We start from the raw sequence: 25334 nt of genomic DNA on the forward strand, positions 1-25334 counted from the left end.
AGGGACAGGTGGCCTTGGAGATGCTGTCCCCTTGGGACAACAGGCACATAGAACAGGCCTGCCTTCTGCCCAGACTCCTTCCTCAGAGTGGAGTATGCGCGTCTGCCCTAGCCTTCCCCTCGTGTCTTTCTAAAGCTAGGATTCCGTCTCTACGCACAGGGAGCGGGTGACGCTTGTCTTGCCACCGTCCCGCTGTTCTTCCCAGGGCAGGCTCTCCGGCTTTGCGACTGTTTCCCGACAACAAGGCCAACGGCTCCTTCTCTTCTCCCGGGGAGGCGTTCTGCTCCTTCCCCAGACTTGTTCCCGGGGAGCACGGTGACAGCCGTGTCCCTATCCATAAGGCCCTTTCAAGATGTGCATCCACGCTTCTCTCGCAGGCAGTGGGGATCCTAGGACCCAGAGAATTTCGCTCCATGCCGGTTTCTTCCACCGTGCTGCGCAGACTAGCTCAGGCAAGCAGCCGCAGCATCCCACAAAGCGACTCATTTCCCAACGAATGCTGTGCTTTCCCAGAAGAGGATCCTGGGCAAAGAGGCTTTCACTGTAGAGTGGTTTCTCCCACCTTGAGACTTGGCCTAGGCAAGCAAGAGCAGCAGCCCGCAGAACCGACTCTGATTTCTAAGCAAACGGAGAGGGTGACACTTGTCTTTCCACCTGCCCTCTATTGTTGCAATGCATGCTCTCTTATTTCATGACCTTTCGTTAAGGCTGTTTCCACAGGCACAACCACGCTTCTCTCTCAAGTAGCGGGGATGCCCGGGCCAACAGGATTTCGCTCCATGTGGGTTTCTAACACCGTGCTTCGGAGACTATGTTCAGGCAAGCGGCATCTGCATCGCACAGAACCGACTCTGTTTTCCCCAAGAATGCTGTGCTTTCCTAGAGGGGATGCCCAGGCATAGAGGCTTCCGCTGTATGCGGGATTCTCGCACCGTTCTGCCAATACTTGGCTCAAGCAAGCAGCAACAGCAGCCCAGAGAACCGACTCTTTTTTCCCAGCGACTGCTATGCTTTCGCAGAGGTTTTCAGCTTGGCCTGAACCGCACTTCGCTGCTGCTTCCTCAGCAATGCTTTTGGCGTTCGTTCTGTCGCGTCAGGGAAGTAGATCTGCGAGAGAGCTGGTGCCTCTTGGGCTTTGCTTTCCCGGGCTCCATGGTCGCACGCTGGGTTCACCGTGCCAGGCTGAACTTCACAGACACAGCCACCACCCTGCAGCAGCGTGCGTGGCCTAGGATGACACTCCCTGAAAACTGCCCTCTCCTGGCGTAGTAAGGCTTGGCTTTTTGCTCTGGCATTTAGGCGGACTCGGGGACTAGTCCAGTGCCTTCCCCAAAGGAAAGGAGAGGCGACAGGAACCCTGCACAGCGCCCGTGCACTGGGATGGGGAGCTGTGGGGGACAGTCCCCTCTTCTTCCCCGACACACCCCCTGCCACCACCAATGCTGCCACCTCTTGGAGGAAGATGGCATCTGACTGCGCTATCTTCCAGCGAGTTGTATCTGCGAGTTCCGTGTATGGCGCCTGGTGGCAAGCCCACGTCTGGCCTAGGGACAGGTGGCCTTGGAGATGCTGTCCCCTTGGGACAAAAGGCACACAGAACAGGCCTTCCTTCTGCCCAGACTCCTTCCTCAGAGTAGAGTATGCGCGTCTGCCCTAGCCATCCCCTCGTGTCTTCCTAAAGCCAGGCTTCCGTCTCTACGCACAGGGAGCGGGTGACGCTTGTCTTGCCACCGTCCCGCTGTTCTTCCCAGGGCAGGCTCTCCTGCTTTGCGACTGTTTCCCGACAACAAGGCCAACGGCTCCTTCTCTTCTCCCGGGGAGGCGTTCTGCTCCTTCCCCAGACTTGCTCCCGGGGAGACCGGTGACAGACGTGTCCCTATCCTTAAGGCCCTTTCCAGATGTGCATCCACGTTTCTCTCGCTGGCCGTGGGTATGCTAGGGCAAAGAGAATTTCGCTCCATGCGGGTTTCTTCCACCGTGCTGCGCAGACTAGCTCAGGCAAGCAGCAGCAGCATCCCACAAAGCGACTCAGATTTCCCAACGAATGCTGTGCTTTTGCAGGGGAGGAGCCTGGTCAAAGAGGCTTTCCCTGTAGGGTGGTATCTCCCACCTTGAGACTTGGCCTAGGCAAGCAGGAGCAGCAGCCCGCAGAACCGACTCTGATTTCTAAGCAAACGGAGAGGGTGACACTTGTCTTGCCACCTGCCCGCTATTGTTGCAATGCATTTTCTCCTGTTTAATGACCTTTCGTTAAGACTGTTCCCACAGTCACAACCACGCTTCTCTCTCAAGTAGAGGGGGCGCCCGGGCCAAGAGGATTTCGCTCCATGCGGGTTTCTTACACCGTGCTTCGGAGACTATGTTCAGGAAAGCGGCATCTGCATCGCACAGAACCGAGTCTGTTTTCCCCAAGAATGCTGTGCTTTCCTAGAGGGGATGCCCAGGCAAAGAGGCTTTCGCTCTATGCGGGATTCTGCCACCGTGCTGCCAATACTAGGCTCAAGCAAGCAGCAACAGCAGCCCAGAGAACCGACTCTTTTTCCCAGCGACTGCTATGCTTTCGCACAGGTTTTCAGCTTGGCCTGAACCGCACTTCGCTGCTGCTTCCTCAGCAAGGCTTTGGACGTTCGCTCTGTCGCGTCAGGGAAGGAGATCTGCGGGAGAGCTGGTGCCTCTTGGCCTTGTTCTCCCGGGCTCCATGGTCGCACCCTGGGTTCACCGTGCCAGGCTGAACTTCACAGACAGAGCCACCACCCTGCAGCAGCGTGCGTGGCCTAGGATGACACTCCCTGAAAACTGCCATCTCCTGGCGTAGTAAGGCTTGGCTTTTTGCTCTGGCATTTAGGCGGACTCGGGGACTAGTCCAGTGCCTTCATCAAAGGAAAGGAGAGGTGACAGGCACCCTGCACAGCGCCCGTGCATGGGATGGGGAGCTGTGGGGGATAGTCCCCTCTTCTTCCCTGACACACCCCCTGCCACCACGAACGCTGCCACCTCTTGGAGGAAGATGGCATCTAACTGCGCTATCTTCCAGCGAGCTGTATCTGCGAGTTCCGGGTATGGCGCCTGGTGGCAAGCCCACGTCTGGCCTAGGGACAGGTGGCCTTGGAGATGCTGTCCCCTTGGGACAACAGGCACATAGAACAGGCCTGCCTTCTGCCCAGACTCCTTCCTCAGCGTGGAGTATGCGCGTCTGCCCTAGCCTTCCCCTCGTATCTTTCTAAAGCTAGGATTCCTTCTCTACGCACAGGGAGCGGGTGACGCTTGTCTTGCCACCGTCCCGCTGTTCTTCCCAGGGCAGGCTCTCCGGCTTTGCGACTGTTTCCCGACAACAAGGCCAACGGCTCCTTCTCTTCTCCAGGGGAGGCGTTCTGCTCCTTCCCCAGACTTGTTCCCGGGGAGCACGGTGACAGCCGTGTCCCTATCCATAAGGCCCTTTCCAGATGTGCATCCACGCTTCTCTCGCAGGCAGTGGGGATCCTAGGACCCAGAGAATTTCGCTCCATGCGGGTTTCTTCCACCGTGCTGCGCAGACTAGCTCAGGCAAGCAGCAGCAGCATCCCACAAAGCGACTCAGATTTCCCAACGAATGCTGTGCTTTCCCAGAGGAGGAGCCTGGGCAAAGAGGCTTTCGCTGTAGGGTGGTTTCTCCCACCTTGAGACTTGGCCTAGGCAAGCAAGAGCAGCAGCCCGCAGAACCGACTCTGATTTCTAAGCAAACGGAGAGGGTGACACTTGTCTTTCCACCTGCCCTCTATTGTTGCAATGCATGCTCTCCTGTTTCATGACCTTTCGTTAAGGCTGTTTCCACAGGCACAACCATGCTTCTCTCTCAAGTAGCGGGGATGCCCGGGCCAACAGGATTTCGCTCCATGTGGGTTTCTAACACCGTGCTTCGGAGACTATGTTCAGGCAAGCGGCATCTGCATCGCACAGAACCGACTCTGTTTTCCCCAAGAATGCTGTGCTTTCCTAGAGGGGATGCCCAGGCATAGAGGCTTCCGCTGTATGCGGGATTCTCGCACCGTTCTGCCAATACTTGGCTCAAGCAAGCAGCAACAGGAGCCCAGAGAACCGACTCTTTTTTCCCAGCGACTGCTATGCTTTCGCATAGGTTTTCAGCTTGGCCTGAACCGCACTTCGCTGCTGCTTCCTCAGCAATGCTTTCGGCGTTCGTTCTGTCGCGTCAGGGAAGTAGATCTGCGGGAGAGCTGGTGCCTCTTGGGCTTTGCTTTCCCGGGCTCCATGGTCGCACGCTGGGTTCACCGTGCCAGGCTGAACTTCACAGACACAGCCACCACCCTGCAGCAGCGTGCGTGGCCTAGGATGACACTCCCTGAAAACTGCCATCTCCTGGCGTAGTAAGGCTTGGCTTTTTGCTCTGGCATTTAGGCGGACTCGGGGACTAGTCCAGTGCCTTCCCCAAAGGAAAGGAGAGGCGACAGGAACCCTGCACAGCGCCCGTGCACTGGGATGGGGAGCTGTGGGGGACAGTCCCCTCTTCTTCCCCGACACACCCCCTGCCACCACCAATGCTGCCACCTCTTGGAGGAAGATGGCATCTGACTGCGCTATCTTCCAGCGAGTTGTATCTGCGAGTTCCGTGTATGGCGCCTGGTGGCAAGCCCACGTCTGGCCTAGGGACAGGTGGCCTTGGAGATGCTGTCCCCTTGGGACAAAAGGCACACAGAACAGGCCTTCCTTCTGCCCAGACTCCTTCCTCAGAGTAGAGTATGCGCGTCTGCCCTAGCCATCCCCTCGTGTCTTCCTAAAGCCAGGCTTCCGTCTCTATGCACAGGGAGCGGGTGACGCTTGTCTTGCCACCGTCCCGCTGTTCTTCCCAGGGCAGGCTCTCCTGCTTTGCGACTGTTTCCCGACAACAAGGCCAACGGCTCCTTCTCTTCTCCCGGGGAGGCGTTCTGCTCCTTCCCCAGACTTGCTCCCGGGGAGCCCGGTGACAGCCGTGTCCCTATCCTTAAGGCCCTTTCCAGATGTGCATCCACGTTTCTCTCGCAGGCCGTGGGGATGCTAGGGCCAAGAGAATTTCGCTCCATGCCGGTTTCTTCCACCCTGCTGCGCAGACTAGCTCAGGCAAGCAGCAGCAGCATCCCACAAATCGACTCAGATTTCCCAACGAATGCTGTGCTTTCGCAGGGGAGGAGCCTGGTCAAAGAGGCTTTCCCTGTAGGGTGGTATCTCCCACCTTGAGACTTGGCCTAGGCAAGCAGGAGCAGCAGCCCGCATAACCGACTCTGATTTCTAAGCAAACGGAGAGGGTGACACTTGTCTTGCCACCTGCCTGCTATTGTTGCAATGCATGTTCTCCTGTTTCATGACCTTTCGTTAAGACTGTCCCCACAGTCACCACCACGCTTCTCTCTCAAGTAGAGGGGGCGCCCGGGCCAAGAGGATTTTGCTCCATGCGGGTTTCTTACACCGTGCTTCGGAGACTATGTTCAGGCAAGCGGCATCTGCATCGCACAGAACCGAGTCTGTTTTCCCCAAGAATGCTGTGCTTTCCTAGAGGGGATGCCCAGGCAAAGAGGCTTTCGCTCTATGCGGGATTCTGCCACCGTGCTGCCAATACTAGGCTCAAGCAAGCAGCAACAGCAGCCCAGAGAACCGACTCTTTTTTCCCAGCGACTGCTATGCTTTCGCAGAGGTTTTCAGCTTGGCCTGAACCGCACTTCGCTGCTGCTTCCTCAGCAATGCTTTTGGCGTTCGTTCTGTCGCGTCAGGGAAGTAGATCTGCGAGAGAGCTGGTGCCTCTTGGGCTTTGCTTTCCCGGGCTCCATGGTCGCACGCTGGGTTCACCGTGCCAGGCTGAACTTCACAGACACAGCCACCACCCTGCAGCAGCGTGCGTGGCCTAGGATGACACTCCCTGAAAACTGCCCTCTCCTGGCGTAGTAAGGCTTGGCTTTTTGCTCTGGCATTTAGGCGGACTCGGGGACTAGTCCAGTGCCTTCCCCAAAGGAAAGGAGAGGCGACAGGAACCCTGCACAGCGCCCGTGCACTGGGATGGGGAGCTGTGGGGGACAGTCCCCTCTTCTTCCCCGACACACCCCCTGCCACCACCAATGCTGCCACCTCTTGGAGGAAGATGGCATCTGACTGCGCTATCTTCCAGCGAGTTGTATCTGCGAGTTCCGTGTATGGCGCCTGGTGGCAAGCCCACGTCTGGCCTAGGGACAGGTGGCCTTGGAGATGCTGTCCCCTTGGGACAAAAGGCACACAGAACAGGCCTTCCTTCTGCCCAGACTCCTTCCTCAGAGTAGAGTATGCGCGTCTGCCCTAGCCATCCCCTCGTGTCTTCCTAAAGCCAGGCTTCCGTCTCTACGCACAGGGAGCGGGTGACGCTTGTCTTGCCACCGTCCCGCTGTTCTTCCCAGGGCAGGCTCTCCTGCTTTGCGACTGTTTCCCGACAACAAGGCCAACGGCTCCTTCTCTTCTCCCGGGGAGGCGTTCTGCTCCTTCCCCAGACTTGCTCCCGGGGAGCCCGGTGACAGACGTGTCCCTATCCTTAAGGCCCTTTCCAGATGTGCATCCACGTTTCTCTCGCTGGCCGTGGGTATGCTAGGGCAAAGAGAATTTCGCTCCATGCGGGTTTCTTCCACCGTGCTGCGCAGACTAGCTCAGGCAAGCAGCAGCAGCATCCCACAAAGCGACTCAGATTTCCCAACGAATGCTGTGCTTTTGCAGGGGAGGAGCCTGGTCAAAGAGGCTTTCCCTGTAGGGTGGTATCTCCCACCTTGAGACTTGGCCTAGGCAAGCAGGAGCAGCAGCCCGCAGAACCGACTCTGATTTCTAAGCAAACGGAGAGGGTGACACTTGTCTTGCCACCTGCCCGCTATTGTTGCAATGCATTTTCTCCTGTTTAATGACCTTTCGTTAAGACTGTTCCCACAGTCACAACCACGCTTCTCTCTCAAGTAGAGGGGGCGCCCGGGCCAAGAGGATTTCGCTCCATGCGGGTTTCTTACACCGTGCTTCGGAGACTATGTTCAGGAAAGCGGCATCTGCATCGCACAGAACCGAGTCTGTTTTCCCCAAGAATGCTGTGCTTTCCTAGAGGGGATGCCCAGGCAAAGAGGCTTTCGCTCTATGCGGGATTCTGCCACCGTGCTGCCAATACTAGGCTCAAGCAAGCAGCAACAGCAGCCCAGAGAACCGACTCTTTTTCCCAGCGACTGCTATGCTTTCGCACAGGTTTTCAGCTTGGCCTGAACCGCACTTCGCTGCTGCTTCCTCAGCAAGGCTTTGGACGTTCGCTCTGTCGCGTCAGGGAAGGAGATCTGCGGGAGAGCTGGTGCCTCTTGGCCTTGTTCTCCCGGGCTCCATGGTCGCACCCTGGGTTCACCGTGCCAGGCTGAACTTCACAGACACAGCCAACACCCTGCAGCAGCGTGCGTGGCCTAGGATGACACTCCCTGAAAACTGCCATCTCCTGGCGTAGTAAGGCTTGGCTTTTTGCTCTGGCATTTAGGCGGACTCGGGGACTAGTCCAGTGCCTTCATCAAAGGAAAGGAGAGGTGACAGGCACCCTGCACAGCGCCCGTGCATGGGATGGGGAGCTGTGGGGGATAGTCCCCTCTTCTTCCCTGACACACCCCCTGCCACCACGAACGCTGCCACCTCTTGGAGGAAGATGGCATCTAACTGCGCTATCTTCCAGCGAGCTGTATCTGCGAGTTCCGGGTATGGCGCCTGGTGGCAAGCCCACGTCTGGCCTAGGGACAGGTGGCCTTGGAGATGCTGTCCCCTTGGGACAACAGGCACATAGAACAGGCCTGCCTTCTGCCCAGACTCCTTCCTCAGCGTGGAGTATGCGCGTCTGCCCTAGCCTTCCCCTCGTATCTTTCTAAAGCTAGGATTCCTTCTCTACGCACAGGGAGCGGGTGACGCTTGTCTTGCCACCGTCCCGCTGTTCTTCCCAGGGCAGGCTCTCCGGCTTTGCGACTGTTTCCCGACAACAAGGCCAACGGCTCCTTCTCTTCTCCAGGGGAGGCGTTCTGCTCCTTCCCCAGACTTGTTCCCGGGGAGCACGGTGACAGCCGTGTCCCTATCCATAAGGCCCTTTCCAGATGTGCATCCACGCTTCTCTCGCAGGCAGTGGGGATCCTAGGACCCAGAGAATTTCGCTCCATGCGGGTTTCTTCCACCGTGCTGCGCAGACTAGCTCAGGCAAGCAGCAGCAGCATCCCACAAAGCGACTCAGATTTCCCAACGAATGCTGTGCTTTCCCAGAGGAGGAGCCTGGGCAAAGAGGCTTTCGCTGTAGGGTGGTTTCTCCCACCTTGAGACTTGGCCTAGGCAAGCAAGAGCAGCAGCCCGCAGAACCGACTCTGATTTCTAAGCAAACGGAGAGGGTGACACTTGTCTTTCCACCTGCCCTCTATTGTTGCAATGCATGCTCTCCTGTTTCATGACCTTTCGTTAAGGCTGTTTCCACAGGCACAACCATGCTTCTCTCTCAAGTAGCGGGGATGCCCGGGCCAACAGGATTTCGCTCCATGTGGGTTTCTAACACCGTGCTTCGGAGACTATGTTCAGGCAAGCGGCATCTGCATCGCACAGAACCGACTCTGTTTTCCCCAAGAATGCTGTGCTTTCCTAGAGGGGATGCCCAGGCATAGAGGCTTCCGCTGTATGCGGGATTCTCGCACCGTTCTGCCAATACTTGGCTCAAGCAAGCAGCAACAGGAGCCCAGAGAACCGACTCTTTTTTCCCAGCGACTGCTATGCTTTCGCATAGGTTTTCAGCTTGGCCTGAACCGCACTTCGCTGCTGCTTCCTCAGCAATGCTTTCGGCGTTCGTTCTGTCGCGTCAGGGAAGTAGATCTGCGGGAGAGCTGGTGCCTCTTGGGCTTTGCTTTCCCGGGCTCCATGGTCGCACGCTGGGTTCACCGTGCCAGGCTGAACTTCACAGACACAGCCACCACCCTGCAGCAGCGTGCGTGGCCTAGGATGACACTCCCTGAAAACTGCCATCTCCTGGCGTAGTAAGGCTTGGCTTTTTGCTCTGGCATTTAGGCGGACTCGGGGACTAGTCCAGTGCCTTCCCCAAAGGAAAGGAGAGGCGACAGGAACCCTGCACAGCGCCCGTGCACTGGGATGGGGAGCTGTGGGGGACAGTCCCCTCTTCTTCCCCGACACACCCCCTGCCACCACCAATGCTGCCACCTCTTGGAGGAAGATGGCATCTGACTGCGCTATCTTCCAGCGAGTTGTATCTGCGAGTTCCGTGTATGGCGCCTGGTGGCAAGCCCACGTCTGGCCTAGGGACAGGTGGCCTTGGAGATGCTGTCCCCTTGGGACAAAAGGCACACAGAACAGGCCTTCCTTCTGCCCAGACTCCTTCCTCAGAGTAGAGTATGCGCGTCTGCCCTAGCCATCCCCTCGTGTCTTCCTAAAGCCAGGCTTCCGTCTCTATGCACAGGGAGCGGGTGACGCTTGTCTTGCCACCGTCCCGCTGTTCTTCCCAGGGCAGGCTCTCCTGCTTTGCGACTGTTTCCCGACAACAAGGCCAACGGCTCCTTCTCTTCTCCCGGGGAGGCGTTCTGCTCCTTCCCCAGACTTGCTCCCGGGGAGCCCGGTGACAGCCGTGTCCCTATCCTTAAGGCCCTTTCCAGATGTGCATCCACGTTTCTCTCGCAGGCCGTGGGGATGCTAGGGCCAAGAGAATTTCGCTCCATGCCGGTTTCTTCCACCCTGCTGCGCAGACTAGCTCAGGCAAGCAGCAGCAGCATCCCACAAATCGACTCAGATTTCCCAACGAATGCTGTGCTTTCGCAGGGGAGGAGCCTGGTCAAAGAGGCTTTCCCTGTAGGGTGGTATCTCCCACCTTGAGACTTGGCCTAGGCAAGCAGGAGCAGCAGCCCGCATAACCGACTCTGATTTCTAAGCAAACGGAGAGGGTGACACTTGTCTTGCCACCTGCCTGCTATTGTTGCAATGCATGTTCTCCTGTTTCATGACCTTTCGTTAAGACTGTCCCCACAGTCACCACCACGCTTCTCTCTCAAGTAGAGGGGGCGCCCGGGCCAAGAGGATTTTGCTCCATGCGGGTTTCTTACACCGTGCTTCGGAGACTATGTTCAGGCAAGCGGCATCTGCATCGCACAGAACCGAGTCTGTTTTCCCCAAGAATGCTGTGCTTTCCTAGAGGGGATGCCCAGGCAAAGAGGCTTTCGCTCTATGCGGGATTCTGCCACCGTGCTGCCAATACTAGGCTCAAGCAAGCAGCAACAGCAGCCCAGAGAACCGACTCTTTTTTCCCAGCGACTGCTATGCTTTCGCATAGGTTTTCAGCTTGGCCTGAACGGCACTTCGCTGCTGCTTCCTCAGCAAGGCTTTGGACGTTCGCTCTGTCGCATCAGGGAAGGAGATCTGCGGGAGAGCTGGTGCCTCTTGGCCTTGTTCTCCCGGGCTCCATGGTCGCACCCTGGGTTCACCGTGCCAGGCTGAACTTCACAGACACAGCCAACACCCTGCAGCAGCGTGCGTGGCCTAGGATGACACTCCCTGAAAACTGCCATCTCCTGGCGTAGTAAGGCTTGGCTTTTTGCTCTGGCATTTAGGCAGACTCGGGGACTAGTCCAGTGCCTTCATCAAAGGAAAGGATAGGTGACAGGTACCCTGCACTGCGCCCGTGCACTGGGATGGGGAGCTGTGGGGGACAGTCCCCTCTTCTTCCCCGACACACCCCCTGCCACCACGAACGCTGCCACCTCTTGGAGGAAGATGGCATCTAACTGCGCTATCTTCCAGCAAGCTGTATCTGCGAGTTCCGGGTATGGCGCCTGGTGGCAAGCCCACGTCTGGCCTAGGGACAGGTGGCCTTGGAGATGCTGTCCCCTTGGGACAACAGGCACATAGAACAGGCCTGCCTTCTGCCCAGACTCCTTCCTCAGAGTGGAGTATGCGCGTCTGCCCTAGCCTTCCCCTCGTGTCTTTCTAAAGCTAGGATTCCTTCTCTACGCACAGGGAGCGGGTGACGCTTGTCTTGCCACCGTCCCACTGTTCTTCCCAGGGCAGGCTCTCCGGCTTTGCGACTGTTTCCCGACATCAAGGCCAACGGCTCCTTCTCTTCTCCAGGGGAGGCGTTCTGCTCCTTCCCCAGACTTTTTCCCGGGGAGCACGGTGACAGCCGTGTCCCTATCCATAAGGCCCTTTCCAGATGTGCATCCACGCTTCTCTCGCAGGCAGTGGGGATCCTAGGACCCAGAGAATTTCGCTCCATGCGGGTTTCTTCCACCGTGCTGCGCAGACTAGCTCAGGCAAGCAGCAGCAGCATCCCACAAAGCGACTCAGATTTCCCAACGAATGCTGTGCTTTCCCAGAGGAGGAGCCTGGGCAAAGAGGCTTTCGCTGTAGGGTGGTTTCTCCCACCTTGAGACTTGGCCTAGGCAAGCAAGAGCAGCAGCCCGCAGAACCGACTCTGATTTCTAAGCAAACGGAGAGGGTGACACTTGTCTTTCCACCTGCCCTCTATTGTTGCAATGCATGCTCTCCTGTTTCATGACCTTTCGTTAAGGCTGTTTCCACAGGCACAACCATGCTTCTCTCTCAAGTAGCGGGGATGCCCGGGCCAACAGGATTTCGCTCCATGTGGGTTTCTAACACCGTGCTTCGGAGACTATGTTCAGGCAAGCGGCATCTGCATCGCACAGAACCGACTCTGTTTTCCCCAAGAATGCTGTGCTTTCCTAGAGGGGATGCCCAGGCATAGAGGCTTCCGCTGTATGCGGGATTCTCGCACCGTTCTGCCAATACTTGGCTCAAGCAAGCAGCAACAGGAGCCCAGAGAACCGACTCTTTTTTCCCAGCGACTGCTATGCTTTCGCATAGGTTTTCAGCTTGGCCTGAACCGCACTTCGCTGCTGCTTCCTCAGCAATGCTTTCGGCGTTCGTTCTGTCGCGTCAGGGAAGTAGATCTGCGGGAGAGCTGGTGCCTCTTGGGCTTTGCTTTCCCGGGCTCCATGATCGCACGCTGGGTTCACCGTGCCAGGCTGAACTTCACAGACACAGCCACCACCCTGCAGCAGCGTGCGTGGCCTAGGATGACACTCCCTGAAAACTGCCATCTCCTGGCGTAGTAAGGCTTGGCTTTTTGCTCTGGCATTTAGGCGGACTCGGGGACTAGTCCAGTGCCTTCCCCAAAGGAAAGGAGAGGCGACAGGAACCCTGCACAGCGCCCGTGCACTGGGATGGGGAGCTGTGGGGGACAGTCCCCTCTTCTTCCCCGACACACCCCCTGCCACCACCAATGCTGCCACCTCTTGGAGGAAGATGGCATCTGACTGCGCTATCTTCCAGCGAGTTGTATCTGCGAGTTCCGTGTATGGCGCCTGGTGGCAAGCCCACGTCTGGCCTAGGGACAGGTGGCCTTGGAGATGCTGTCCCCTTGGGACAAAAGGCACACAGAACAGGCCTTCCTTCTGCCCAGACTCCTTCCTCAGAGTAGAGTATGCGCGTCTGCCCTAGCCATCCCCTCGTGTCTTCCTAAAGCCAGGCTTCCGTCTCTACGCACAGGGAGCGGGTGACGCTTGTCTTGCCACCGTCCCGCTGTTCTTCCCAGGGCAGGCTCTCCTGCTTTGCGACTGTTTCCCGACAACAAGGCCAACGGCTCCTTCTCTTCTCCCGGGGAGGCGTTCTGCTCCTTCCCCAGACTTGCTCCCGGGGAGCCCGGTGACAGACGTGTCCCTATCCTTAAGGCCCTTTCCAGATGTGCATCCACGTTTCTCTCGCTGGCCGTGGGTATGCTAGGGCAAAGAGAATTTCGCTCCATGCGGGTTTCTTCCACCGTGCTGCGCAGACTAGCTCAGGCAAGCAGCAGCAGCATCCCACAAAGCGACTCAGATTTCCCAACGAATGCTGTGCTTTTGCAGGGGAGGAGCCTGGTCAAAGAGGCTTTCCCTGTAGGGTGGTATCTCCCACCTTGAGACTTGGCCTAGGCAAGCAGGAGCAGCAGCCCGCAGAACCGACTCTGATTTCTAAGCAAACGGAGAGGGTGACACTTGTCTTGCCACCTGCCCGCTATTGTTGCAATGCATTTTCTCCTGTTTAATGACCTTTCGTTAAGACTGTTCCCACAGTCACAACCACGCTTCTCTCTCAAGTAGAGGGGGCGCCCGGGCCAAGAGGATTTCGCTCCATGCGGGTTTCTTACACCGTGCTTCGGAGACTATGTTCAGGAAAGCGGCATCTGCATCGCACAGAACCGAGTCTGTTTTCCCCAAGAATGCTGTGCTTTCCTAGAGGGGATGCCCAGGCAAAGAGGCTTTCGCTCTATGCGGGATTCTGCCACCGTGCTGCCAATACTAGGCTCAAGCAAGCAGCAACAGCAGCCCAGAGAACCGACTCTTTTTCCCAGCGACTGCTATGCTTTCGCACAGGTTTTCAGCTTGGCCTGAACCGCACTTCGCTGCTGCTTCCTCAGCAAGGCTTTGGACGTTCGCTCTGTCGCGTCAGGGAAGGAGATCTGCGGGAGAGCTGGTGCCTCTTGGCCTTGTTCTCCCGGGCTCCATGGTCGCACCCTGGGTTCACCGTGCCAGGCTGAACTTCACAGACAGAGCCACCACCCTGCAGCAGCGTGCGTGGCCTAGGATGACACTCCCTGAAAACTGCCATCTCCTGGCGTAGTAAGGCTTGGCTTTTTGCTCTGGCATTTAGGCGGACTCGGGGACTAGTCCAGTGCCTTCATCAAAGGAAAGGAGAGGTGACAGGCACCCTGCACAGCGCCCGTGCATGGGATGGGGAGCTGTGGGGGATAGTCCCCTCTTCTTCCCTGACACACCCCCTGCCACCACGAACGCTGCCACCTCTTGGAGGAAGATGGCATCTAACTGCGCTATCTTCCAGCGAGCTGTATCTGCGAGTTCCGTGTATGGCGCCTGGTGGCAAGCCCACGTCTGGCCTAGGGACAGGTGGCCTTGGAGATGCTGTCCCCTTGGGACAACAGGCACATAGAACAGGCCTGCCTTCTGCCCAGACTCCTTCCTCAGCGTGGAGTATGCGCGTCTGCCCTAGCCTTCCCCTCGTATCTTTCTAAAGCTAGGATTCCTTCTCTACGCACAGGGAGCGGGTGACGCTTGTCTTGCCACCGTCCCGCTGTTCTTCCCAGGGCAGGCTCTCCGGCTTTGCGACTGTTTCCCGACAACAAGGCCAACGGCTCCTTCTCTTCTCCAGGGGAGGCGTTCTGCTCCTTCCCCAGACTTGTTCCCGGGGAGCACGGTGACAGCCGTGTCCCTATCCATAAGGCCCTTTCCAGATGTGCATCCACGCTTCTCTCGCAGGCAGTGGGGATCCTAGGACCCAGAGAATTTCGCTCCATGCGGGTTTCTTCCACCGTGCTGCGCAGACTAGCTCAGGCAAGCAGCAGCAGCATCCCACAAAGCGACTCAGATTTCCCAACGAATGCTGTGCTTTCCCAGAGGAGGAGCCTGGGCAAAGAGGCTTTCGCTGTAGGGTGGTTTCTCCCACCTTGAGACTTGGCCTAGGCAAGCAAGAGCAGCAGCCCGCAGAACCGACTCTGATTTCTAAGCAAACGGAGAGGGTGACACTTGTCTTTCCACCTGCCCTCTATTGTTGCAATGCATGCTCTCCTGTTTCATGACCTTTCGTTAAGGCTGTTTCCACAGGCACAACCATGCTTCTCTCTCAAGTAGCGGGGATGCCCGGGCCAACAGGATTTCGCTCCATGTGGGTTTCTAACACCGTGCTTCGGAGACTATGTTCAGGCAAGCGGCATCTGCATCGCACAGAACCGACTCTGTTTTCCCCAAGAATGCTGTGCTTTCCTAGAGGGGATGCCCAGGCATAGAGGCTTCCGCTGTATGCGGGATTCTCGCACCGTTCTGCCAATACTTGGCTCAAGCAAGCAGCAACAGGAGCCCAGAGAACCGACTCTTTTTTCCCAGCGACTGCTATGCTTTCGCATAGGTTTTCAGCTTGGCCTGAACCGCACTTCGCTGCTGCTTCCTCAGCAATGCTTTCGGCGTTCGTTCTGTCGCGTCAGGGAAGTAGATCTGCGGGAGAGCTGGTGCCTCTTGGGCTTTGCTTTCCCGGGCTCCATGGTCGCACGCTGGGTTCACCGTGCCAGGCTGAACTTCACAGACACAGCCACCACCCTGCAGCAGCGTGCGTGGCCTAGGATGACACTCCCTGAAAACTGCCATCTCCTGGCGTAGTAAGGCTTGGCTTTTTGCTCTGGCATTTAGGCGGACTCGGGGACTAGTCCAGTGCCTTCCCCAAAGGAAAGGAGAGGCGACAGGAACCCTGCACAGCGCCCGTGCACTGGGATGGGGAGCTGTGGGGGACAGTCCCCTCTTCTTCCCCGACACACCCCCTGCCACCACCAATGCTGCCACCTCTTGGAGGAAGATGGCATCTGACTGCGCTATCTTCCAGCGAGTTGTATCTGCGAGTTCCGTGTATGGCGCCTGGTGGCAAGCCCACGTCTGGCCTAGGGACAGGTGGCCTTGGAGATGCTGTCCCCTTGGGACAAAAGGCACACAGAACAGGCCTTCCTTCTGCCCAGACTCCTTCCTCAGAGTAGAGTATGCGCGTCTGCCCTAGCCATCCCCTCGTGTCTTCCTAAAGCCAGGCTTCCGTCTCTATGCACAGGGAGCGGGTGACGCTTGTCTTGCCACCGTCCCGCTGTTCTTCCCAGGGCAGGCTCTCCTGCTTTGCGACTGTTTCCCGACAACAAGGCCAACGGCTCCTTCTCTTCTCCCGGGGAGGCGTTCTGCTCCTTCCCCAGACTTGCTCCCGGGGAGCCCGGTGACAGCCGTGTCCCTATCCTTAAGGCCCTTTCCAGATGTGCATCCACGTTTCTCTCGCAGGCCGTGGGGATGCTAGGGCCAAGAGAATTTCGCTCCATGCCGGTTTCTTCCACCCTGCTGCGCAGACTAGCTCAGGCAAGCAGCAGCAGCATCCCACAAATCGACTCAGATTTCCCAACGAATGCTGTGCTTTCGCAGGGGAGGAGCCTGGTCAAAGAGGCTTTCCCTGTAGGGTGGTATCTCCCACCTTGAGACTTGGCCTAGGCAAGCAGGAGCAGCAGCCCGCATAACCGACTCTGATTTCTAAGCAAACGGAGAGGGTGACACTTGTCTTGCCACCTGCCTGCTATTGTTGCAATGCATGTTCTCCTGTTTCATGACCTTTCGTTAAGACTGTCCCCACAGTCACCACCACGCTTCTCTCTCAAGTAGAGGGGGCGCCCGGGCCAAGAGGATTTTGCTCCATGCGGGTTTCTTACACCGTGCTTCGGAGACTATGTTCAGGCAAGCGGCATCTGCATCGCACAGAACCGAGTCTGTTTTCCCCAAGAATGCTGTGCTTTCCTAGAGGGGATGCCCAGGCAAAGAGGCTTTCGCTCTATGCGGGATTCTGCCACCGTGCTGCCAATACTAGGCTCAAGCAAGCAGCAACAGCAGCCCAGAGAACCGACTCTTTTTTCCCAGCGACTGCTATGCTTTCGCAGAGGTTTTCAGCTTGGCCTGAACCGCACTTCGCTGCTGCTTCCTCAGCAATGCTTTTGGCGTTCGTTCTGTCGCGTCAGGGAAGTAGATCTGCGAGAGAGCTGGTGCCTCTTGGGCTTTGCTTTCCCGGGCTCCATGGTCGCACGCTGGGTTCACCGTGCCAGGCTGAACTTCACAGACACAGCCACCACCCTGCAGCAGCGTGCGTGGCCTAGGATGACACTCCCTGAAAACTGCCCTCTCCTGGCGTAGTAAGGCTTGGCTTTTTGCTCTGGCATTTAGGCGGACTCGGGGACTAGTCCAGTGCCTTCCCCAAAGGAAAGGAGAGGCGACAGGAACCCTGCACAGCGCCCGTGCACTGGGATGGGGAGCTGTGGGGGACAGTCCCCTCTTCTTCCCCGACACACCCCCTGCCACCACCAATGCTGCCACCTCTTGGAGGAAGATGGCATCTGACTGCGCTATCTTCCAGCGAGTTGTATCTGCGAGTTCCGTGTATGGCGCCTGGTGGCAAGCCCACGTCTGGCCTAGGGACAGGTGGCCTTGGAGATGCTGTCCCCTTGGGACAAAAGGCACACAGAACAGGCCTTCCTTCTGCCCAGACTCCTTCCTCAGAGTAGAGTATGCGCGTCTGCCCTAGCCATCCCCTCGTGTCTTCCTAAAGCCAGGCTTCCGTCTCTACGCACAGGGAGCGGGTGACGCTTGTCTTGCCACCGTCCCGCTGTTCTTCCCAGGGCAGGCTCTCCTGCTTTGCGACTGTTTCCCGACAACAAGGCCAACGGCTCCTTCTCTTCTCCCGGGGAGGCGTTCTGCTCCTTCCCCAGACTTGCTCCCGGGGAGCCCGGTGACAGACGTGTCCCTATCCTTAAGGCCCTTTCCAGATGTGCATCCACGTTTCTCTCGCTGGCCGTGGGTATGCTAGGGCAAAGAGAATTTCGCTCCATGCGGGTTTCTTCCACCGTGCTGCGCAGACTAGCTCAGGCAAGCAGCAGCAGCATCCCACAAAGCGACTCAGATTTCCCAACGAATGCTGTGCTTTTGCAGGGGAGGAGCCTGGTCAAAGAGGCTTTCCCTGTAGGGTGGTATCTCCCACCTTGAGACTTGGCCTAGGCAAGCAGGAGCAGCAGCCCGCAGAACCGACTCTGATTTCTAAGCAAACGGAGAGGGTGACACTTGTCTTGCCACCTGCCCGCTATTGTTGCAATGCATTTTCTCCTGTTTAATGACCTTTCGTTAAGACTGTTCCCACAGTCACAACCACGCTTCTCTCTCAAGTAGAGGGGGCGCCCGGGCCAAGAGGATTTCGCTCCATGCGGGTTTCTTACACCGTGCTTCGGAGACTATGTTCAGGAAAGCGGCATCTGCATCGCACAGAACCGAGTCTGTTTTCCCCAAGAATGCTGTGCTTTCCTAGAGGGGATGCCCAGGCAAAGAGGCTTTCGCTCTATGCGGGATTCTGCCACCGTGCTGCCAATACTAGGCTCAAGCAAGCAGCAACAGCAGCCCAGAGAACCGACTCTTTTTCCCAGCGACTGCTATGCTTTCGCACAGGTTTTCAGCTTGGCCTGAACCGCACTTCGCTGCTGCTTCCTCAGCAAGGCTTTGGACGTTCGCTCTGTCGCGTCAGGGAAGGAGATCTGCGGGAGAGCTGGTGCCTCTTGGCCTTGTTCTCCCGGGCTCCATGGTCGCACCCTGGGTTCACCGTGCCAGGCTGAACTTCACAGACACAGCCAACACCCTGCAGCAGCGTGCGTGGCCTAGGATGACACTCCCTGAAAACTGCCATCTCCTGGCGTAGTAAGGCTTGGCTTTTTGCTCTGGCATTTAGGCGGACTCGGGGACTAGTCCAGTGCCTTCATCAAAGGAAAGGAGAGGTGACAGGCACCCTGCACAGCGCCCGTGCATGGGATGGGGAGCTGTGGGGGATAGTCCCCTCTTCTTCCCTGACACACCCCCTGCCACCACGAACGCTGCCACCTCTTGGAGGAAGATGGCATCTAACTGCGCTATCTTCCAGCGAGCTGTATCTGCGAGTTCCGGGTATGGCGCCTGGTGGCAAGCCCACGTCTGGCCTAGGGACAGGTGGCCTTGGAGATGCTGTCCCCTTGGGACAACAGGCACATAGAACAGGCCTGCCTTCTGCCCAGACTCCTTCCTCAGCGTGGAGTATGCGCGTCTGCCCTAGCCTTCCCCTCGTATCTTTCTAAAGCTAGGATTCCTTCTCTACGCACAGGGAGCGGGTGACGCTTGTCTTGCCACCGTCCCGCTGTTCTTCCCAGGGCAGGCTCTCCGGCTTTGCGACTGTTTCCCGACAACAAGGCCAACGGCTCCTTCTCTTCTCCAGGGGAGGCGTTCTGCTCCTTCCCCAGACTTGTTCCCGGGGAGCACGGTGACAGCCGTGTCCCTATCCATAAGGCCCTTTCCAGATGTGCATCCACGCTTCTCTCGCAGGCAGTGGGGATCCTAGGACCCAGAGAATTTCGCTCCATGCGGGTTTCTTCCACCGTGCTGCGCAGACTAGCTCAGGCAAGCAGCAGCAGCATCCCACAAAGCGACTCAGATTTCCCAACGAATGCTGTGCTTTCCCAGAGGAGGAGCCTGGGCAAAGAGGCTTTCGCTGTAGGGTGGTTTCTCCCACCTTGAGACTTGGCCTAGGCAAGCAAGAGCAGCAGCCCGCAGAACCGACTCTGATTTCTAAGCAAACGGAGAGGGTGACACTTGTCTTTCCACCTGCGCTCTATTGTTGCAATGCATGCTCTCCTGTTTCATGACCTTTCGTTAAGGCTGTTTCCACAGGCACAACCATGCTTCTCTCTCAAGTAGCGGGGATGCCCGGGCCAACAGGATTTCGCTCCATGTGGGTTTCTAACACCGTGCTTCGGAGACTATGTTCAGGCAAGCGGCATCTGCATCGCACAGAACCGACTCTGTTTTCCCCAAGAATGCTGTGCTTTCCTAGAGGGAATGCCCAGGCATAGAGGCTTCCGCTGTATGCGGGATTCTCGCACCGTTCTGCCAATACTTGGCTCAAGCAAGCAGCAACAGGAGCCCAGAGAACCGACTCTTTTTTCCCAGCGACTGCTATGCTTTCGCATAGGTTTTCAGCTTGGCCTGAACCGCACTTCGCTGCTGCTTCCTCAGCAATGCTTTCGGCGTTCGTTCTGTCGCGTCAGGGAAGTAGATCTGCGGGAGAGCTGGTGCCTCTTGGGCTTTGCTTTCCCGGGCTCCATGGTCGCACGCTGGGTTCACCGTGCCAGGCTGAACTTCACAGACACAGCCACCACCCTGCAGCAGCGTGCGTGGCCTAGGATGACACTCCCTGAAAACTGCCATCTCCTGGCGTAGTAAGGCTTGGCTTTTTGCTCTGGCATTTAGGCGGACTCGGGGACTAGTCCAGTGCCTTCCCCAAAGGAAAGGAGAGGCGACAGGAACCCTGCACAGCGCCCGTGCACTGGGATGGGGAGCTGTGGGGGACAGTCCCCTCTTCTTCCCCGACACACCCCCTGCCACCACCAATGCTGCCACCTCTTGGAGGAAGATGGCATCTGACTGCGCTATCTTCCAGCGAGTTGTATCTGCGAGTTCCGTGTATGGCGCCTGGTGGCAAGCCCACGTCTGGCCTAGGGACAGGTGGCCTTGGAGATGCTGTCCCCTTGGGACAAAAGGCACACAGAACAGGCCTTCCTTCTGCCCAGACTCCTTCCTCAGAGTAGAGTATGCGCGTCTGCCCTAGCCATCCCCTCGTGTCTTCCTAAAGCCAGGCTTCCGTCTCTATGCACAGGGAGCGGGTGACGCTTGTCTTGCCACCGTCCCGCTGTTCTTCCCAGGGCAGGCTCTCCTGCTTTGCGACTGTTTCCCGACAACAAGGCCAACGGCTCCTTCTCTTCTCCCGGGGAGGCGTTCTGCTCCTTCCCCAGACTTGCTCCCGGGGAGCCCGGTGACAGCCGTGTCCCTATCCTTAAGGCCCTTTCCAGATGTGCATCCACGTTTCTCTCGCAGGCCGTGGGGATGCTAGGGCCAAGAGAATTTCGCTCCATGCCGGTTTCTTCCACCCTGCTGCGCAGACTAGCTCAGGCAAGCAGCAGCAGCATCCCACAAATCGACTCAGATTTCCCAACGAATGCTGTGCTTTCGCAGGGGAGGAGCCTGGTCAAAGAGGCTTTCCCTGTAGGGTGGTATCTCCCACCTTGAGACTTGGCCTAGGCAAGCAGGAGCAGCAGCCCGCATAACCGACTCTGATTTCTAAGCAAACGGAGAGGGTGACACTTGTCTTGCCACCTGCCTGCTATTGTTGCAATGCATGTTCTCCTGTTTCATGACCTTTCGTTAAGACTGTCCCCACAGTCACCACCACGCTTCTCTCTCAAGTAGAGGGGGCGCCCGGGCCAAGAGGATTTTGCTCCATGCGGGTTTCTTACACCGTGCTTCGGAGACTATGTTCAGGCAAGCGGCATCTGCATCGCACAGAACCGAGTCTGTTTTCCCCAAGAATGCTGTGCTTTCCTAGAGGGGATGCCCAGGCAAAGAGGCTTTCGCTCTATGCGGGATTCTGCCACCGTGCTGCCAATACTAGGCTCAAGCAAGCAGCAACAGCAGCCCAGAGAACCGACTCTTTTTTCCCAGCGACTGCTATGCTTTCGCATAGGTTTTCAGCTTGGCCTGAACGGCACTTCGCTGCTGCTTCCTCAGCAAGGCTTTGGACGTTCGCTCTGTCGCATCAGGGAAGGAGATCTGCGGGAGAGCTGGTGCCTCTTGGCCTTGTTCTCCCGGGCTCCATGGTCGCACCCTGGGTTCACCGTGCCAGGCTGAACTTCACAGACACAGCCAACACCCTGCAGCAGCGTGCGTGGCCTAGGATGACACTCCCTGAAAACTGCCATCTCCTGGCGTAGTAAGGCTTGGCTTTTTGCTCTGGCATTTAGGCAGACTCGGGGACTAGTCCAGTGCCTTCATCAAAGGAAAGGATAGGTGACAGGTACCCTGCACTGCGCCCGTGCACTGGGATGGGGAGCTGTGGGGGACAGTCCCCTCTTCTTCCCCGACACACCCCCTGCCACCACGAACGCTGCCACCTCTTGGAGGAAGATGGCATCTAACTGCGCTATCTTCCAGCGAGCTGTATCTGCGAGTTCCGGGTATGGCGCCTGGTGGCAAGCCCACGTCTGGCCTAGGGACAGGTGGCCTTGGAGATGCTGTCCCCTTGGGACAACAGGCACATAGAACAGGCCTGCCTTCTGCCCAGACTCCTTCCTCAGAGTGGAGTATGCGCGTCTGCCCTAGCCTTCCCCTCGTGTCTTTCTAAAGCTAGGATTCCTTCTCTACGCACAGGGAGCGGGTGACGCTTGTCTTGCCACCGTCCCACTGTTCTTCCCAGGGCAGGCTCTCCGGCTTTGCGACTGTTTCCCGACATCAAGGCCAACGGCTCCTTCTCTTCTCCAGGGGAGGCGTTCTGCTCCTTCCCCAGACTTTTTCCCGGGGAGCACGGTGACAGCCGTGTCCCTATCCATAAGGCCCTTTCCAGATGTGCATCCACGCTTCTCTCGCAGGCAATGGGGATCCTAGGGCCCAGAGAATTTCGCTCCATGCGGGTTTCTTCCACCGTGCTGCGCAGACTAGCTCAGGCAAGCAGCAGCAGCATCCCACAAAGCGACTCAGATTTCCCAACGAATGCTGGGCTTTCCCAGAGGAGGATCCTGGGCAAAGAGGCTTTCGCTGTAGGGTGGTTTCTCCCACCTTGAGACGTGGCCTAGGCAAGCAAGAGCAGCAGCCCGCAGAACCGACTCTGATTTCTAAGCAAACGGAGAGGGTGACACTTGTCTTTCCACCTGCCCTCTATTGTTGCAATGCATGCTCTCCTGTTTCATGACCTTTCGTTAAGGCTGTTTCCACAGGCACAACCACGCTTCTCTCTCAAGTAGCGGGGATGCCCGGGCCAACAGGATTTCGCTCCATGTGGGTTTCTAACACCGTGCTTCGGAGACTATGTTCAGGCAAGCGGCATCTGCATCGCACAGAACCGACTCTGTTTTCCCCAAGAATGCTGTGCTTTCCTAGAGGGGATGCCCAGGCATAGAGGCTTCCGCTGTATGCGGGATTCTCGCACTGTTCTGCCAATACTTGGCTCAAGCAAGCAGCAACAGCAGCCCAGAGAACCGACTCTTTTTCCCAGCGACTGCTATGCTTTCGCATAGGTTTTCAGCTTGGCCTGAACTGCCCTTCGCTGCTGCTTCCTCAGCAATGCTTTCGGCGTTCGTTCTGTCGCGTCAGGGAAGTAGATCTGCGGGAGAGCTGGTGCCTCTTGGGCTTTGCTTTCCCGGGCTCCATGGACGCACCCTGGGTTCACCGTGCCAGGCTGAACTTCACAGACACAGCCAACACCCTGCAGCAGCGTGCGTGGCCTAGGATGACACTCACTGCCATCTGCCATCTCCTGGCGTATTAAGGCTTGGCCTTTTGCTCTGGCATTTAGGCGGACTCGGGGACTAGTCCAGTGCCTTCCCCAAAGGAAAGGAGAGGCGACAGGAACCCTGCACTGCGCCCGTGCACTGGGATGGGGAGCTGTGGGGGACAGTCCCCTCTTCTTCCCCGACACACCCCCTGCCACCACGAACGCTGCCACCTCTTGGAGGAAGATGGCATCTAACTGCGCTATCTTCCAGCGAGCTGTATCTGCGAGTTCCGGGTATGGCGCCTGGTGGCAAGCCCACGTCTGGCCTAGGGACAGGTGGCCTTGGAGATGCTGTCCCCTTGGGACAACAGGCACATAGAACAGGCCTGCCTTCTGCCCAGACTCCTTCCTCAGAGTGGAGTATGCGCGTCTGCCCTAGCCTTCCCCTCGTGTCTTTCTAAAGCTAGGATTCCTTCTCTACGCACAGGGAGCGGGTGACGCTTGTCTTGCCACCGTCCCACTGTTCTTCCCAGGGCAGGCTCTCCGGCTTTGCGACTGTTTCCCGACATCAAGGCCAACGGCTCCTTCTCTTCTCCAGGGGAGGCGTTCTGCTCCTTCCCCAGACTTTTTCCCGGGGAGCACGGTGACAGCCGTGTCCCTATCCATAAGGCCCTTTCCAGATGTGCATCCACGCTTCTCTCGCAGGCAGTGGGGATCCTAGGGCCCAGAGAATTTCGCTCCATGCGGGTTTCTTCCACCGTGCTGCGCAGACTAGCTCAGGCAAGCAGCAGCAGCATCCCACAAAGCGACTCAGATTTCCCAACGAATGCTGGGCTTTCCCAGAGGAGGATCCTGGGCAAAGAGGCTTTCGCTGTAGGGTGGTTTCTCCCACCTTGAGACGTGGCCTAGGCAAGCAAGAGCAGCAGCCCGCAGAACCGACTCTGATTTCTAAGCAAACGGAGAGGGTGACACTTTTCTTTCCACCTGCCCTCTATTGTTGCAATGCATGCTCTCCTGTTTCATGACCTTTCGTTAAGGCTGTTTCCACAGGCACAACCACGCTTCTCTCTCAAGTAGCGGGGATGCCCGGGCCAACAGGATTTCGCTCCATGTGGGTTTCTAACACCGTGCTTCGGAGACTATGTTCAGGCAAGCGGCATCTGCATCGCACAGAACCGACTCTGTTTTCCCCAAGAATGCTGTGCTTTCCTAGAGGGGATGCCCAGGCATAGAGGCTTCCGCTGTATGCGGGATTCTCGCACCGTTCTGCCAATACTTGGCTCAAGCAAGCAGCAACAGCAGCCCAGAGAACCGACTCTTTTTCCCAGCGACTGCTATGCTTTCGCATAGGTTTTCAGCTTGGCCTGAACTGCCCTTCGCTGCTGCTTCCTCAGCAATGCTTTCGGCGTTCGTTCTGTCGCGTCAGGGAAGTAGATCTGCGGGAGAGCTGGTGCCTCTTGGGCTTTGCTTTCCCGGGCTCCATGGTCGCACCCTGGGTTCACCGTGCCAGGCTGAACTTCACAGACACAGCCAACACCCTGCAGCAGCGTGCGTGGCCTAGGATGACACTCACTGCCATCTGCCATCTCCTGGCGTATTAAGGCTTGGCTTTTTGCTCTGGCATTTAGGCGGACTCGGGGACTAGTCCAGTGCCTTCCCCAAAGGAAAGGAGAGGCGACAGGAACCCTGCACTGCGCCCGTGCACTGGGATGGGGAGCTGTGGGGGACAGTCCCCTCTTCTTCCCCGACACACCCCCTGCCACCTCGAACGCTGCCACCTCTTGGAGGAAGATGGCATCTAACTGCGCTATCTTCCAGCGAGCTGTATCTGCGAGTTCTGGGTATGGCGCCTGGTGGCAAGGCCACGTCTAGCCTAGGGACAGGTGGCCTTGGAGATTCTGTCCCCTTGGGACAACAGGCACATAGAACAGGCCTGCCTTCTGCCCAGACTCCTTCCTCAGAGTGGAGTATGCGCGTCTGCCCTAGCCTTCCCCTCGTGTCTTTCTAAAGCTAGGATTCCGTCTCTACGCACAGGGAGCGGGTGACGCTTGTCTTGCCACCGTCCCGCTGTTCTTCCCAGGGCAGGCTCTCCTGCTTTGCGACTGTTTCCCGACAACAAGGCCAACGGCTCCTTCTCTTCTCCCGGGGAGGCGTTCTGCTCCTTCCCCAGACTTGCTCCCGGGGAGCCCGGTGACAGCCGTGTCCCTATCCTTAAGGCCCTTTCCAGATGTGCATCCACGTTTCTCTCGCAGGCCGTGGGGATGCTAGGGCAAAGAGAATTTCGCTCCATGCGGGTTTCTTCCACCGTGCTGCGCAGACTAGCTCAGGCAAGCAGCAGCAGCATCCCACAAAGCGACTCAGATTTCCCAACGAATGCTGTGCTTTCCCAGGGGAAGAGCCTGGTCAAAGAGGCTTTCCCTGTAGGGTGGTATCTCCCACCTTGAGACTTGGCCTAGGCA

Source organism: Neovison vison, chromosome 7 (genome assembly GCF_020171115.1).
Source record: "Neovison vison isolate M4711 chromosome 7, ASM_NN_V1, whole genome shotgun sequence".
Classification (NCBI taxonomy): Eukaryota; Metazoa; Chordata; class Mammalia; order Carnivora; family Mustelidae; genus Neogale; species Neogale vison.